This window comes from Colias croceus, chromosome 24 (genome assembly GCF_905220415.1).
Source record: "Colias croceus chromosome 24, ilColCroc2.1".
NCBI lineage: Eukaryota > Metazoa > Arthropoda > Insecta > Lepidoptera > Pieridae > Colias > Colias croceus.
In genome coordinates, this window is record NC_059560.1 from 6,118,806 (window position 1) to 6,132,163 (window position 13,358).

Consider the following 13,358-nt stretch of genomic DNA (forward strand, 5'->3'; position numbering starts at 1 on the left):
TGATGAACATAGATGTTTTACTGTGTCTGGGTGTTAATTATCTATATAAATAATTATTTAAAATTATATATATGTATGTTTATCAGCCATCTGGTTTCCATAACACAAGCGAATGCTTAGTATGGGATCAGATCGTGCCGTGTGTGAAAATAGTCCTGAATATATTTTGAATATTTATATACCTACCTATTATTATATCTACGAGTGAAAAATCACTCGAAAATCTTCAAAGTTTGGTGTTTGTTGCGAACAGACAGAAATACGTAGCGGGGACGTGAGGTTTGCCTGGAGATGAAAAAAAAAACTTATCTCGTTATTTATCTATTCCTTACAACCGGCACAGAATATTTATTAGTACTACGTACTACAGGCATTAGCACTGCGTTTGTCTGTTTGTAATATACCTATGTATATTCTTCCTACATAGAATACCAGTAAAATCATTCTTTAAAATGTTTAAAGTACTATCACCAAAAATTTTACCTTTACCACGAAGTAACAAAGGCGTTTAATTGCTGAAAAATATGAAAACCCTCAAAGAAGAGCCGTATCGTTCTAAACAAAGCGACCTTTATCTCGACGATAACGGGCGAAAAAATACGATAAAATACCAAATCTAAATCTCTTTTTAACGTTCGAGTATACTTCAAACTTTTCCCTAACAAAGCAGGATAATCTCCACACTTGTAAATCCATTAAACTTTGCCAAAGTTTTATTGAACGAATTATTTTTCTAATATATTCTACTTGTTGAAAATTTCAAGTGTTCTGATTGGCATGACTTTCAAAATATTGTGACGTATTGTGACTAGCTCGCACACGCAACTTCATCTGCTTTACAGGAGTACCGGAGTAACAATGAAAAATATTGCCATATTTTGGCAATATTTTTTTACTCCGATCATATAGGTCGTAGCTTGATGTTATATTCACTAGCTTTCCACCCGAGGCTTCACCCGCTTCGTCTAAAACCTATTGAATAATTATATTTAACCCATTGAGCCCCAAGCGGCCCGATCGGTCCCAGACACAATAGATTTTCTATTGTCTGTGGTTCCGGGGCCTGATTAAACCTTCCTCTTCAATCACTCTATCTATAAAGAAACTGTACCAAAATATGTTGTGTAGTTGTAAAAATGTCAGTATACATACATACAGACAGACGCGAGGAGCGAACTTTGCTTTATACTATGTAGCCTCGATAAATATGATAGACAACACAAAACAGTTTTAAATTTTTTCATTCGTTCCAGTAGTTTCTGAGGTTACCGCGTTCATTCAAATAACCGAACTCATAAAGCTTAGCGAATATTATAAAGCTGAAGTGTTTGTTTGTTTGTTCGAAGTTAGAACGCGCTAATCTCGGGAACTACTGGTCCGATTTGAAAAAAATTTTCCGGTTAGATAGCTCTTTTATCGTGGAAGGTTATAGGCTATATATCATCTCGCTAAGATTAACAGAAGCGGAGCTAGTTAATAATAATTATATTACACTGTAAAATATACCAATGACATTATAGAAAATAAAAATAAAATTTTAATTCAATCTCTTCTGTCCTTCCTATCACAAAATTTCACAAATATCGCTGAATATTTTCAAAGAAAAAGACTCCACGTTTCACTTTACTTCATAAGAGTAAACAATGCATACGTTTAGCATAACTAGATACCACGATACACAGGCGGCAAGCTAAAAACCCAAATACGCTTGCATGACGTATTTGCTACTGTAACGTCGCATAGAGAGATGTACGAAGAAATGAAGGTGGTATCTTTTGCTATGTTAATAAAAAAAGCGGTGGATATAAGTTAAAAATGTACCAAACATTTTACCAAAATGTATGTACAAACTAAAAACTAATTCTATTTATTTCAAAATGTACACTTAATCTGTTATCCCTATCATTCCTTATAATAACGGTTTGTTTGCCCATACTTGATAAAACCTGATCTTTCTCTCTGATCTGTTTGCGCTTTTCTTGTTTATGAATTTCAGCAATAGGTAAGCTTTTTTCGTATCCTCATCTTCTAAACTTTTGAACTCGTTTTATTTTTAAACTACATTAGAAACTATCATAAATAGTACTTAGGTACTTAGGTTGCTAATAGGCCATCGCCACGTTTAATCTCCATTGCAACTAGTTAACTATATAGCCTACAGGAGATTAATTAAGTATAGTGCACAGATATGCAAACACTCTTTATTAAGACCCTTCTACGTTATAACGTTACAAAACGGATATGATAATTACTGTATGTAAAATTAACAAAAATAACGCATCCAATATACTCACATCTATCCATTACCGGCGAAGCTTTTTCAACGTTTCCACACATGTAGATATTTCACGTGTCTCCGTTGTTTGTTGGCTGATATATCTTCCCGCTTTATGGGCTCTTTTCACATTGGGCAGCGTTGGCCCAACAAATGATCGTCAATGTTTGCCGCCATTACAGCAATTATGAATAAACATCTACAATGACGGCCAATCATAGAAATTTAGGCACTCTACACTATCGTGATTGTCTCTACTCGCCTATCGCTGCCCATTGTGAAGAAGGACCATTATATACTCTGTATAATTAATACTTGATACTGGCCAGTTAACTAATTCGCTATTTAAATATGGAACGCGATTTAAAAGCAAATGTTTTGACGGTCAATTTGTTTGTAAATGAATGTTTGCGGTAGCATGCTTCTTTTTATAAAATATGTGTACCTATTTGTCCTATTGCAATTTATTGTATTGTGAAAATTAAATTATTAAGTATAAATGTAAGCTACTAAATTGACTCAATATATATATATATATATATATATATATATATATATATATATATATATATATATATAAATACCAACTTGGGCACTAAGTTGATCCAGCCCGACTGCCGTGCATTCCTGACTCCACCTTTTCCCCCATATTACTCGACTCCGGTTGTATAGATCTTGCCCGGAGTGGCAACGGCGCAAATTTTTGGGCGATGTTGCCAAACGTATTCGTGCAGAAGTTGATATACTCAACATTTTTATTGCTAAGATCTCGAACTGAATCGACTCCGTAACGGTCGAATTTCAGAAACCCATAAACACTTGTTGGCTCCGTTTTATATACCAAATCCAAAGTCGTATGTTGATCAGATCCATTTATATTATCAAAATTACAGCTTTATTTGATCCGACAAAACGAAACTGTATATTAAGTAACGTAGATAAATTTTTCGTAAACACTACAGTATTTGTTGGCTCCGTACACAAACATATTATAGTTAGTTAATGTTCCATACATTGCTAAATCCGCCTAGACTAGACGAACTCGACTCCGTAACGGTTCAAATTTTGAAATGCTCAAACACTTCTTGACTTCGTTTTATATACCAAATCATAAGTCGTATGTTGATCTGTTCCATTTATATGCACTTGCATGACATTGACATGGGGATATGAAATTAGGGCTAACAAAAAATCTCCTGAGTTTTATGGAAGTTGAAGAAGTCGACCGTAATTCAATTGAAACTTATAGAAAATGTTGTGAAACTAAAAATTCGGAATCCTAAAAAGATAGATATTTACGAACCTTTCGTCATACAGCGACGGTGATAATTCTCAAGTAGTATGCATCCTACAAATAACAACCTACCTCTTGAATCATCAGTAAATATCAAGATAATTATCATAATATTTATTGACGTGTAGCGTTCGCCTTTGCCCTGATTCTGATATAATAATTAAAATGTTAGATTTAGGTCAAACAAATGACGACTCATATTCCTGCACAAATTATCCATTGCGGAGTAAATATGAGTGTACGCAGATCGCCAACACGTTTAACCAGCAGTGGTGCAGTGGGTACTGCCGGTGGATCGCATCCCGATCTATCGAAGCTAAGTTCGTTTTCTACGAGTTCTACGCCAATGATACTCAAATACATTACTTGAAAAATATGTATGCTCAAATGAACAAAATAGTAAACAAAATTTATGAAAACATTTCTGAGGTAAAAACACAAATTACCGAAATTAAATCGTCCAACGAACAATCTTTGAATTTAATTCGCCAAAATACGAATCAAATCAATGAAATTAAGTCATCAGCATGTATGATAATTACTAAACAAAACATATTGAAGAGTACTATTTCTCAATTAGAATCCCAGATAAACCAGGGTGAGAGTAAAATAAAATTACTGAAATTAAATCTTCAATCAATAAATCAGTCAGCTATGAGCCAACCCATCGGGTTTTACGTCTAAAAATCAACTTCATATAAATTAAAACTTAATCAAGGAACTACGGGACAGAAAGAGCCGCGAAAAAAATGTAATTTTTGCTGGTTTCCCAGAATTGACATCTTATAACTCAGAGGAGAGGAAATCTAAAGACAACTACGAAATTTTAAAAATTACCTCACTAATAAGTTCAGATCTACCGAAGCCAGTAAAAATATATAATTATAAATAAGCTTAAAAACTTACTTCAAACTGTAGTACAGGTCTTGATGGTATTACAAAAGCAATTAAATGCATAAAAGAAAAATTAAATCATACCTTAAGCGACTGTTTTAACCAAGCCATAATTCAAAGACGTTTTCCGGACTCGTTAAAAATAGCGAAGGTAACTTCTATCTATAAGAGTGGCTCAAAATTTGAACCTGGTAACTATAGGCCAATTTCGGTTTTGCTAGTATTGTCAAAAATATTGGAGAAGATTTTACTCACGAGATTAGAAAAATATTTAGACTCATTTAATTTTATTTCAGTGCCTCAAAAGTAACACTCTGTCAGCGACTATGGACCTAACTATTAAAATAAAACAGAACATTGACGCAAACAATATAGTTTTGGGAGTGTTTATTGACCTACAAAAGGCCTTCGATACCGTTTCTCACGAACTTTTAATAAAGAAATTAACATCCATTAACATTAATGGTAAAGCACTAGATATGCTGCAATCATATTTAAAAAAATCGATAAATATTTCACAAATAGTTAAAATAGATAACCACGATAGAATTCCCTTACCAATTACATGTGGCATACATGGTTCGATTCTAGGCCCATTGCTTTTTTTAATTTATATTAATAATTTACAAGATTTAAAGCTAAATGGTCACCTAACACTTTATGCGGATGACACTTGTCTGTTTTATTTTGTTCCCTCTATACATGACATGATAGCGCAAGCACAAAATGAATTAAATAAATGGTTTCAATGCAATCTCCTAAAAATAAATACATATATCTAAATTCAAAGCTCATAACAAAATTATTCCACCATACGCTCCATTTAAAATTAACGGTGTTGTATTAGAACATAAAACCCACGAGAAATAACCTAGATTTGCGAATCGGCAGCTCTCTGAAATGGAATTATCACATCGACCATCTAAAAAATAAATTATCAGCACTTCTTAGATCTCTGCGTAATATTACTTCTTGCATACCTCATAAATTACGCCACACCATCTACAACACGTTAGTATAGCCGCACCAAGTATTTAATAGAATAATGTATTTAATAGAAGTCTGGGGGAGTGCTTACAAAAATAAATTAGCGCCACTCCAAATTTTACAAAATAAAATCATTAAAACTATCTTTAACTATCCTTTTTTAACTTCTACAAATAAAATCTACGACGACACTAAAATAATGAATTTAAAACAATTATACTTTTATAATACGTGTATGTTCATCCGCAAAGCGCTACATAAAAACATAAATACAAATATTATAATCTCAACATCAAATCGCCACTATCCTTATAGACGAACTAGCTATCTTGCCCTCCCGAAGATCCGAACAAATTATGGAAGGCGAACTACAACATACGTTTCTATAACGGGAATAAATGTCTTTAAGACTTCAAATGTTTAAGGCCGCAAGCGACCAATGGCTGAGCTCGGTGGGCTCTGATTGGCTCATTTGAATCGGATCAACAAGAGCTAAAACGCAAAAAAGGTGGATTTGTATAAAAAGCACGTAATTATTATTATTACTGATGGTGACACTTGTGGCTCCGTTCGGATCCACATACGGACGGTGGTGTGGCAATGGATCCACAAATACCAACCGGATCAACAAGTGAAAACGGATCAAATAATTACTAACTATATGGCACGTTTATATATATATTTTTAGGTATATACCTATAGTAGTAATATTGACTGGTATTAGGTAATATTCAGTAAAACATTTCCAACAACGAAACAAATACGTATAATATAAGTTATAGCGGTAAGCATTTGACAAATCACAAAAGCTTACAAAATACAATAGGTAATTAAAACATTTTAATTTTCATAAAAACTCTACCAAATTCATACAACTTTTTAACATCTCTTTTTACACTTATTGCACGCCTCATAAGCGAAGCGTTGAGGTGGGTACTAACTGTCACTTCGCGCAAAACATCTGATTTTTCAAACTTAAAATGTCTTTATGTATCATACATTGCACTTGTAAGATAATACATACACACACATATTAAGAAAAAACACTATTTAAATAATTATTAACTCGACAAACGGATAATCTCTTTCAATATATCAGCAATAATTTCCCGCCAACAAATCACTGATACGTCACATAGCTGACTCCAGGCTGGTTTTATGATTAAAATCTAATTTTTATTCATCGTAGGCTACTTATAAAAGCGGTCGCACGCCGAGTTTTTCTTACGTGACTTGAATGTCAACATGCGGTTGGTAGCATGGTGCAGGGAATGGCGGGAAAATATTTTTTTTCTGTTGTTTTTTTTTCGGTGAAGATTTTCGAAAAGATATAATTAAATCAGTGCCTCAAAAATATTGAGTACAATATATATGAAGAATCTTTTTCACCGTGTGTTTAAAAATTTATTTGTTAAGTAGTTGAAATTCATTAAAAAGCCACCCCTGTACTCTGAATCCTAAAACTACTGCGTCATAAAAAAAACTTGAGTTAACACTGTCATCGCGACTCATAAATCCGTTTAGTGATTCAGGCGTAAAAACCTGACCGAAGACAAACATATAAATAGTAAATTTTCTTTAAACAAAGCAAGATTAATTCCTTTACGTACTCACGTACCAACACAAAACTCCATAACTCTAAGCGAATCAAAATCTATAACAACATGCTCACAGCTTAACCTCACCGTTAGAAATTATTTCCCTTACCGACATCGCTGACAAAGGAATACGTTTTAACTTATATATAATGAACTTTGGGCCAACTGTTTTACCGAAATATTTCTTTAGGACGTGTGTTGAAATCATGAAAAATATACCGGCAAAATACGCTCAAATGCGAGGTAAAAGAGTTTTTATGAAGTACAGTTACAACTACTGAATAATGTAAAAAGGTATTTTATTTACTTTCATATTATGGTAATGTGGTCATTGAATATCGAGTAAGTTATACTTGTTTTGACATGAATAATTAAATGATGAATGATTTGTATTGGTCTTATAGAAGGAAAATCTTAGATATTCAATAGAGTTTATTTCAGCATATTTTAACTTCTAATAATATTATATTGTGCCTTGTTTCTCATGTAAATGAGTCAGGTTTTATGATAAGGGTGTAGTTAGATATTGCGTATTCAATTAAAATTAAAATAGCCCTGATTTGCTTTATCTGAATATAGTTCAACAAAAATAATCTTAAAATTATTATCAGTAGTAATAACGTCGTATAAGCTGCGCAGATAGAGAATAGATCTGAATAAGGCGTCCGCTTAAAAACAAATGGATGAACCAAGTCGCCATATTCTCTATGATCTGCGCGGGTTATAAATGTGACATATTATTTTATCTTATATATAAAATTTTCGTGTCACAATGTTAGTCTGCATACTCCTCCGAAACGGCTGGACCGATTCTCATGAAATTTTCTGTGCATATCGGGTAAGTCTGAGAATCGGCCAACATCTATTTTTCATATGTACCACGGGCGAAGCCGGGGCGGACCGCTAGTCTCTTTATAAAAAGAGTGCATTCTAGATATAAATAGGTACTTATAAATAGATACACGTGCCATGGGAAATCACCATCAGGATAATATTAATTAGTAATTACCCCAATTGCTACGAGAAGCAGGATATCAGATGACCAATATTTACGGAGTTATATTTTTATCATATTTTTATCCTCTATTGCAATTTACTACCTACTAGCAGTGATCGGAAAAAAAATAAACTGTATCTAATGTCATATAAAACTGTAAAGTTTTAAATATAGGTACCTACTCAGAAACTTTCGCATATACAATACTAGCTTACCACCCACCATAGGCTTCACCCGCTTTGTCTAAAACCTAATAAATTATATACTAAAACCTTCCTCTTGAATAACTCTATCTATTAAAAAAAACCACATCAACATCCGTTGCGTAGTTTTAAAGATTTAAGCATACAAAGGGACAGAAAAAGCAACTTTGTTTTATACTATGTAGTGATTAGTCGGAATTTTATATATGTAATTGTGTTTTGGCCGCCATTTTTTTCAGTTACTTAAATTTTAACATTTCATTAATGTATGTACTATTATTATGTTTGTTGTGTTTGATTTCAGTATTTCAGATTAGCTTTATTTATGAGTTACTCATATTCCAATACATGTAGAAAGGAAATCAAGATACTTTCTAGAATATTTATAGTGTTCCTTATTATCTTAGGCTCCGTGCAGACAGAGAGCGTTCTGCATTCGTCGTTCCGCGTTCTTTGTGATGCGAAGGATCTATAGCGCCGGCGCACACAGAACGCAGTCAGACCGCGGCGCTGCGCTATAGATCCTTCGCATTACAAAGAACGCAGAACGCGGAACGCAGAACGCTGTATGTCTGTGCGGAGCCTTATCTTCTCCATCAAATTTTAATTTGTACAACGAAAAAGGCAATAACCACAATTTACTAAGAATTTCAGTCAATTTGGCCAGTTTATTTTATTGATTTAACTATAATTTAGCCGAAATTGAGGATAATTACAAGTAATTAATAAGTATAAGTAATTACAGTTGCTATTACCTATATTTGGCCCTAGCCAAATTAGATCTAATTTAAAATTATAAATAAAAACTGAAGAGGTCTCCAATATACATAGTTCCATGCATGATTCAAATCTCGATTAATATTGCTAAATAATTTTTTTGAGGTTTTATTTGAAGTATCTATAAAATTTTAATACGAAATATTAGGAAGCCAGCAATATTAGTATATGTTTTAGGGTTTTAATATCGAAGTATGGCGAATGTATCGTAATATTTGACGTTTAAAATGTACATAGAGTTATTAAGTTATAGACAGACTACTTTAATATAATATTTTACAATGCTATTTGTATATAGCAATCGGTGATGCTATACAGAATAAATTCTTAACATACTTTATCAAAATTACAATTTTGCTGTTAAATTGTAATTTTGTGTGTTTCTTCTCTGAGAATTTTTGATTTTGTATTTAAAATGAAACTCACAAGAATTCTTAATGGCTTTAATTTAATTCATTATCTAAGATATAATAATTGTTTGTAGTTGATATTACGTTAAAGGTCTAACTACACCTCTGCTAAAATGATCTGCAATCAGAATGTATTAATAAATACATGAACTCAAACAACATAACCTTGCTAGGAGCGCTTTCGCTTTACTTTTGAAATCTAATTAAATCTAATTAAAATAATAAGTTATAGATTAAACAGAGCTAAACAGTTAGTAATTTTACCAGGATAAATATTGTTAAAATTACATTTTGTTCAGTCTATATCTTCTTAGATCTATACAAACAAGGACGAGCTTGTGACAATATTGAAAATGGTATTGGACGCGAATTTTATATTCAAATCGGCTTATTTCAAAGGACACCGCGAGGAAACCACTGTCAAATAAAAATATACTTTATTTGAAGAACCTTAAGATTTACTTTCCCTTGCGTAGTTAAACGCGATGAAATAACAGTTTTAATTAAGCGCGGACTTTTTTAATGTTTCGATTTGTGATACTTTACGTTGATTTCATTGGCCACGTGCGATAAATACTGTTCAATAATAAGTTATTGTTTGTTTTGTTAGAAAACGGATTTAGAATAGATCATAGATAAAATGTTCGTTATTTGAATTTCTTTTTTCCATGTGTCAAATGTATAATTCAATATCTACCGTCATTAGTAAAAAATCATTTATCAAAGCGACAAATTGATGGGCATACGTAAATCATGATTTATTAACTGTTTATTTATTTCTATAATTCAATATCTACCGTCATTAGTAAAAAATCATTTATCAAAGCGACAAATTGATGGGCATACGTAAATCATGATTTATTAACTGTTTAGTTATTTATTTATTATAAATTATAAATATTGTTTACAATTTGTTACAATAACATTAATTATAGGATGTTTAGTCGTCATTTTGTGTAAAGAAAAAACATGATTAATAATAATATAATAATAATGATTATGAATCTCGAATGTTTCTACCAATAAAAGTAAAAACTATAAACTACCTATAACTTATTTTCCTATCTACTACTGTACATGAACTACTGTAAATGATTTACAGAAATACAACCATAGCATGGTCGACTGTCCGTCCAGCTTTCACAGACTGAATTCTACTTCATTGACAACATTTCATAATATGAAAATATTATTTTCATTTTCATTCCCATATTTTTTTGCATTTGCAAGTATTTGAGTTTTAATAGCAAATAATTTCTCCGCAACTCGACACGGTCCACCGCCTATTTTGCGTGAGAGAGGGAGGTGGGGGATAACAGCTAAAACTAAAACCACCCGAGTTCCTCCATGAAGCCAAGAAGCTTGTGAGAAAAGCAAAATAAACAAATGGTTTTTTTCTTTCACGGTTTTGTAAAAAAAGCTCTGTCCGCGCAGTTAAAGGAAAGCCCGCACAGTTTCCGCTCTCGTCGCATTTGCAGGATACAACGTATCCTATGTTCTTCCTTAGGACTCAAACAAACATAATTATACTAAATTGAATCCATATCGGTTCAGTAGTTTAGGGTTGAAGAAGAAACAGATATAGACAGACAGTAACTGTCGCATTCATAATATCAAAAGAAAATAGCGAATAAGGGGATTAGCAAAAGATAATAATATGTTTCGTTTGCCGTAGCGAGAGCATTAGATTTCAGCTTGAGTTAGATTTCTAATTATGAATGACACCGGGGTAGTGGGTATATCAAAATTCAACAGATCCCTCAATTAAAATAGGACTTTATTTGTATTTGCATAAATTATAAAGTTGGAAGGAAGTTTTATGTGAATTGAAAACGTTTGTCCTAATGTGGGAGTAACTCGTAACTAAGTCAACTCAACTAACTACGGGCTTGTTTTCTTAACAAGATCTTAGGTCTGAATACGGCTTGATAATTCTGAATATCAAAGGGTTGTTTAGTTTTATAATAGTAGACTGTATCACCAGAAAACGAGGAAATCTTCGTTTCAAATCTCACAATAAAATACAATACCAAATCCTTTATTTAACACATAAAAACTATATATCTATAGTATGTACTTATATTATAAGCTAAAGGGTTTGTTTAGTTGTCCGCCCTAATCTCAGGAACTCCATTAAAAAAAAATATTTCAGAAGCCCATTTATTGAGGAAGGCTTGAGGAAGGAATCATCACGTTACCTATAGGAGTGGAGCAATGCGGGTAAAACCGCGGGGCACAGCTAGCTCATATTTGCAAAGAAACAAAAATATGTAAGTTATGTCTGACTTCTCATTTATATATCTATTTCAGAAGTCTCGTAAAGTACATTTTCATTTAACTTTCCAATTAACCTTTCAGCGGTCGCACCCTTGCGCCGAACATAAGCAGTCGCGCGCGGTCTGTGATTCCGCAAATTTAAGTGTCTCGTTTGGGAAAACAAATGAATATTTCGACTTCTTGTATAGCACATGATTAAAAAGAGGTCTTAAACATATAAAATAAAATAAAAACAACTTAATTACTCATTACTTCTTTTATTTGTACTTAATAGAACAAAGGTCTATAAAAACTCAAAATTTTTGACTCTGGGTGGAAATCATCGTTATAAATCAACATTAAACAAAACAAAATGAAATTTTCTTTTTTACAATTCACAATTATAAACTTGACTATAATTATCTTAGAAATAAATCACATTCATCATCAATTGGCACTGTGTAATAGGAACGCTAAAATGACACCTATTTTTGAGATCATTTTACGTTAAGTTCTAGAATAATCTAAATTATAATAAAATGAAATAAAGAAAACATACCTAAAAACTACTAATTTTTGTTTAGAATAACTATAATAAACTATTCGTCATTAGTGTCCATAATATCTACTGGAAATGAAAATTCTCGGCATATAACAATCACATGTTCTAGGCAACATGTGTTTTCCACATTTGAAACAACTATACTTTGTTTTGCGGTTCTTTTTCACTAAGCTCAGCGTCTGATTGAACACACTCATCCTGTGCTGGTGAAATTTCTATTGGGTCGTCTTCTTGGTCCGAAACGTCATCGAAGACCTCATCTTCTGATTCCACCTCCTCTAACATGCGAGATATTCGACATTCTAAGTCTTCGTAATTCATTGTCTACAACAAAAATACATTTTTAAAACTATACTTTTATATTATTATAGTCTAAAGCATAAAAAGTAATAATAAGATACAAAAAACATAAAATATTTACCTTGGCTTCGGTTTAATTGCACTGGATTTTTCTCGAACACAATCGGTCGCGCGCGGAATCTGAGACCGCAAACACAAATAAGAAAGCACATGTACATGCAAGGAATGTCACAGGGCTACTGATAGGTGCTACCTCACCCCCTCGAAGGTATCACGGAAGCGCAAGCGTCTATTGTTTACAGTTTCAGTATATTGACTAAAATAAGTTCGTTGCGGACTCAGAGACCGCGCGCGACCGCTGGAAGGTTAACACATCATTTCCTGAAGGAAATTATTATAGTTACACGTAATATAAAATAAAATGTAGAAGGAATATGGACCTTGAATCTATTACAGTATGGTTTAAATTGCTTTGTTGAAAATGGTCTAGTATGCTTCCTGTATAGTGTATACTTTGTATTTTATTATTAGTATGAATCATGTCTTTATTGTCCTGGGGTAACATATAGAAATCATTGCTAGATTCATACAAAAAAAATATATCAATAATATGAACGGTAGAGAATTTTCCTCTATGGTTTTCATAAGTCTACTTTCTCGGTTTCCCATGAAAAAAACTTTAAATATGACTTTAAATATTTTTCTAAAAAGAACAATTTCATGTAGCATATAAAATATTATCTGTAATAAAAATTCTTCAAAATTAACCAAACAATCAGAAATATCATATCGTAATAATGTAAAT

The 13,358-nt window shown here is 32.4% G+C and overlaps 1 long non-coding RNA gene across 1 annotated transcript; it reads right to left on the minus strand.

Annotated features, from left to right (window-relative positions):
• Positions 1-11,949: 11,949 nt before the first annotated feature.
• LOC123702793 lies at positions 11,950-12,911 on the minus strand. Its single transcript, XR_006752916.1, has 2 exons — positions 12,675-12,911; positions 11,950-12,577 (listed from the first exon to the last, which is right to left on the minus strand). It is a non-coding gene; the product is annotated as an uncharacterized LOC123702793 (long non-coding RNA).
• Positions 12,912-13,358: the final 447 nt, after the last annotated feature.